The 5462-nt window shown below is 36.8% G+C and overlaps 1 non-coding gene across 1 annotated transcript; it reads left to right on the top strand.

The window, feature by feature from the left end:
- Window positions 1-3779: 3779 nt before the first annotated feature.
- LOC142618129 (small nucleolar RNA R71) lies at window positions 3780-3886 on the top strand. The gene has a single exon (XR_012841179.1). It is a non-coding gene; the product is annotated as a small nucleolar RNA R71 (small nucleolar RNA).
- Window positions 3887-5462: the final 1576 nt, after the last annotated feature.

Below are 5462 nucleotides of genomic sequence, written 5' to 3'. Positions count from 1 at the left end.
TTCCTAGAAATATTTCCAACTCTTTGACAATGATCACACAAATTAACAAATTTAAATGCATCTTTAAAAATAGATGGCCAATAAAACCCTGATTGTAGAATTTTTGCTGCTGTTTTTGCACCACCAAAGTGGCCGCCAACTTCCAATGAATGACAATGTCTGAGTATGTTCTCCATCTCCTCCTCGGGCACACATCTTCTGATTATCTGGTCCGCACAGTGCCGGTATAAAAAAAGATTCTTCCCAAAAATAATATTTCAAGTCGGAGAAGAACTTCTTCTTTTGTTCATATGTCATCCTAGGAGGTAGAATTTGCGACACCAAGTAGTTGACTATGTCGGCATACCATGGAAGAACTTGTATAGCCATCAAATGCTCATCTGGGAATGCTTCTTTTATTTGAACTTGCTGCTCATCATCTGTACCTTGAAGCTCCATCCGAGACAAGTGATCCACCACCAAATTTTCAGTACCCTTCTTGTCCTTAATCTCCAAATCGAATTCTGTAGAAGCAAAATCCATCAAAGCAGTCTTCGTTTAGAATCCTTCTTTGCAAAGCAAGTACTTCAGAGCAGAGTGATCGGTGTAGACAATCACCTTTGAACCTATCAAGTAAGAATGAAATTTGTCAAAAGCAAAAACAACTGCTAATAATTCTTTTTTAGTAGTGGCATAATTCAGTTGAGCTTTTGTTAAGGTCCTACTTGCATAATAAATAACATGAAAATTTTTATCTTTTCTCTGCCCTAAAACAGCCCCTATAGCATAATCACTGGCATCACACATTAATTCAAACGGTAAATTCCAATCTGGTGACACAATTATAGGTGTTGAAATTAATTTCTTTTTTAGTGTTTCAAAAGCATGCAAGCATTCATCAGAAAATTCAAATCGAGTGTCTTTAATCAACAAATTGCAAAGAGGTTTAGTAATTTGGGAAAAATCCTTAATAAACCGTCGGTAGAATCTAGCGTGTCCCAAGAAACTTCTCACGCCCTTCACATTGGTTGATGGTGGGAGTTTTTCGATCACTTCTATTTTTACTCTGTCAACTTCAATTCCCTTAGAGGAAATGCGGTGGCTCAGCACTATCCCCTCCTCTACCATGAAGTGGCATTTTTCCCAGTTCAATACTAAATTTGTCTCCTTGCATCTCCGCAAAACTAAAGATAAGTTAGACAAACAATTATCAAAAGAATATCCAAAGACAGAGAAGTCATCCATGAAGACTTCTAAAAATTTTTCCACCATGTCTGAGAAGATGGACATCATGCATCTTTGAAATGTGGCTGGCGCATTGCAAAGGCCAAAAGGCTATATGTAAATGTTCCATATGGACAAGTAAAAGTGGTCTTCTCTTGATCTTCAAGTGCGATGGCGATTTGATTATAACCAGAGTATCCATCTAGAAAATAGTAGTAAGCATGCCCTGCAAGTCTTTCTAGCATTTGATCAATAAAAGGTAAAGGAAAATGATTTTTCCGAGTTGCATCATTAAGCCTTCTATAATCTATGCACATTCGCCATCCTGTGACCGTCCTTGTTGGGAGAAGTTCATCATTATCATTTTTTATCACGGTTATTCCACCTTTCTTTGGGACGACTTGTACTGGACTTACCCATGCGCTCTCCGAGATAGGATAAATAATTTCGGCATCTAATAGCTTCAGCACTTCTTTATGCACCACTTCTTGCATTGATGGATTCAATCTTCTCTGGGGTTGGATAATCGGTTTACATTTTCCCTTCATTAAAATCTCATGTGTGCAAATTGAAGGACTAATTCCTTTGATGTCAGAGATGGTCCAACCCAAAGCCAACTTGTGTTCCCGCAAGATTTTTAGCAACTTTTCCTCCTCTACATCACTCAAAGAATTGTTAATAATAACTGGAAAAGTAGAGTCTTGACCTAAGAAAGCGTATCTTAACTTTGATGGAAGCAGTTTAAGCTCAAGTTTAGGTGGTTCTTCTGGTGGAGATGTTGGCTGACATGATTTCAAGTCTTCCACTTTTGATTGCATTGAAAGAGCAAAGAGTGGTGTAGCCTCCAAATATCTTTCACACTCCTTAACCTCTTCATCATTGAATTTAACAGGTGTAGAGCGAGTAAGACATACCTCAAGTGGTAACTTTATAAAATCAACTGCATAAGTCTCATCGGCCATGATCACGTCTCGGTCACTTATTTGAAAACAAGAATGTATCTCGGAAAGAAATTCCATAGACTTAAATACATCAAAAGTGACCTCATCCTCTCCGACCCTCAAAACAAGTTTTCCTTGTTGGACATCAATTAAGGTCCTCCTCGTCGCAAGGAAAGGTCGACCCAATATCAAAGGGATCTCCTCGTCCTCATCCATATCTAGGACAATGAAGTCAGCTGGGATGATGAACTTGTCAACTTTTACTAATACGTCCTCAATGACTCCTCTTGGATATTTAATGGATCTATCCGCCAATTGTAAAGAGATAGTGGTCGGCTTTACTTCTCCAAGACCCAATTTCCTAAAAATAGAGAAAGGCATTAGATTAATACTTGCCCCTAACTCACATAAAGCTCTATCAAAATAAGATTTTCCTATAGTGCAAGGGATAGTGAAACTCCCCGGATCTTTCAGCTTAGGTGATAGCTTCTTTTGTAAGATTGCACTACTCTCCTCTGTCAGCATTACTGTTTCATGCTCTAATTTTTGCTTCTTTGATATAATATCCTTCAAAAATTTAGCATATTTAGGCATTTGTTTCAAAGCTTCAATGAGAGGAATATTAATATGCAATTGCTTAATTATACTTAGAAATTTAGAAAACTGATCATCCACATTGTTTTTTCTTAATCTTTGCCGAAAAGGAATTGGTGGATCATAAATTGAAGGAGAATAAGTCTCAAAAGTAACTTCCCTGAATTTTTTTTTTGATTTTGAAGCTCTTTTATTCTCCTTAGTCTTCTTAGCTTGCTCCACTTCTTTCATCTCTGACTCAGCCTCCTTCATCTTTGACTCCTCATTATCTACAGCTTCATCTTGTTTTGCATTTGTTGCTTTTGGCTCCTCATATGTTCGTCCACTTTTCAATGATATTGCCTTTACATGTTTTTTTTTGGATTGGTGACAGTGTTGCTTGGCAGAGTTCCTGCAGTCCTCTTTGTGAGCATGCTTGAGAGCTGACCGATCTGCACCTCAAGATTACGGATTGAAGTTGGGTTGTTTTGGATCGCCACATTTGTCTTCTACAAGTACTGCATGAGCATGTCCTCAAGTGTCGGCTTCTTCTCTTGCTGTGGAAATTGCTGAGGTGGTTTAGCCTGCCCTTGGTTATTGCTCTATGAAAAGTTGGGGTGATTCCTCCATCCAGGATTGTATGTGTTCGAGTATGGATTATTTTGACGTTGAAAATTTGACACGTAATTTGCTTGTCCATAATTTGATTGGGCAAAACGATTTCCCACTTGGCAGTCAGCGCTTGAACGATTTCTTGAACAATGATCACAAACAACATTAGTTTGAATAGCATTAACATTCATTTTACCTAGTTGTTGAGACAAAGTTGACATTTGTGCCGCCAATGAGGTAATAGAATCAAGTTCTAAAACTCCAGCTGTCTTTCTTGGCAATTCTCTTTCTGTAGGCCATTGATAGTTGTTGGATGCCAATTCTTCCAGAAGTTCATAGGCTGCCTCATGAGTTTTACTCATTAAAGCTCCACCAGCAGCTGCATCAACCATAGACCTGTTTGTAGCTCCTAGACCATTGTAGAATGTGTGAACTTGAAGCCATGCTGGAAGGTCATGATGAGGACACCTTCGCAATAAATCTTTGTACCTCTCCCGTGCTTCATATAATGATTCCCCCTCAAATTGAATGAACGTGGTGATATCATTCCTTAGCTTTGCTGTCTTTGCGGGAGGGAAATATTTTGCTAAGAATTTTTGAGCCAACTCCTCCCATGTAGTAATGATGCCAGGTGGCAAAGAATTCAACCAAACTTTTGCTTTATCCCTAAGTGAGAATGGAAAAAGTCTTAGTCAAATCGCATCATCTGTCACTCCGTTATGTTTAAAAGTATCACAAATTTTCAAGAAATTTGCAATATGGACATTAGGATCCTCTTGTGACAACCCCCCGAACTGGACAGTCTGCTGTATCATCTGAATGATGGCCAGCTTGATCTCAAAATTATTGGCTTGTATGGTTAGCCTCCTTATGCTCAATGTAGCCCCATTTACCGAGGGCGTAGCATAATCTCTTAACTCCTTTTGCTCTTGATCAGCCATATTAGATAGAGATGTGTTGGCCTCTTTCTTCTTTTCTTTCTTGAGTTGACATGTGGTTCTTTCAATTTCAAGATCAAAGAGTGTATGCTCTAACAGTTTAGATCTGGTCATGCACTTCTAATTCCTGAAAAGAAAGAAAACAAACTCAGATGCGCCTAATTTAAATATTTTTTTTGAATAAATAAAATAAAATCCAAAGTAGTAAATATCTAGCTAGTATCAATATCAATAACAAATAGATAATCCCCGGCGACGTCGCCAAAAACTTGTTCGCGTAAAATAATCTGCAAGCACACAGAATCGTAACAAGTAATAAAGTGTTTTTAGAAAAACGAATGTCGAACCCATAAGGATTAACTATGCTATTGAATACCGAAATTCACTAAATTAATTACTATTTGGAAAATCGAAAATAAATGGAACGTTCTACTATATGAATTAAATTAAACTATTTAATAAAAATAAATCTACGAATAAAAGATTAACAAAATGCAACAATCTAAAAGTGTAAAAATATGATAAGAACGGATCTAGAACGGTTGATTTCACCTAACAAATCCCACACAATTTATTCTTCCTAATTATTAAATTCTAATAATCTCCCGTTGATGATTAAAAATTCCTTACACTAATCGTGGAAAAGCATCTCTACTTTCACTCAACTAATGATGTTTAATTCTAGAACTAAAATAACAAATCACCTCTTGGTCTCATTGTAATTCAATTGATCAAACAATAATTCGTAAAAAAAATAGTTAGCATTAAGAATAAAAATTAAACACTCAATCATGGAAATATTAAAAATAAAAATAATTCAGAATATAAATTGTGTGTTCATTGCTAGACTACATCAACGCTCTAGAAAATAAATTTAGTTCATAATAAAATTGAAAAGAAAACAAATAAAACTTATGTCTTTCATTTGAATTGGTTGATCAACATGAAGCTCTCGCCTTTGTCCTCAGATCCTCCTCTTCATAATGACTCCCAAAACAAGTTCTTCTATGTGGCGCCCCCTTTTCCTCTCTGGTCCTCCTTCTTTTTTCCCTAAAGAGCCTTTAAATAGGTCAAGGAATCCTATTCCCGTTTGGAGAAAATCCCAGATTTTTAGGCTTCACTTAACCGACAATTTTTGCCCATTTAACGTTTGAATTTGGACTTTTGGTAAACTACAAAGTTGTAGCTCTTTAAG

Source organism: Castanea sativa, chromosome 11, assembly GCF_040712315.1.
Source record: "Castanea sativa cultivar Marrone di Chiusa Pesio chromosome 11, ASM4071231v1".
Taxonomy (NCBI): Eukaryota; Viridiplantae; Streptophyta; class Magnoliopsida; order Fagales; family Fagaceae; genus Castanea; species Castanea sativa.
This window is presented reverse-complemented; position numbering and strand designations above follow the sequence as displayed.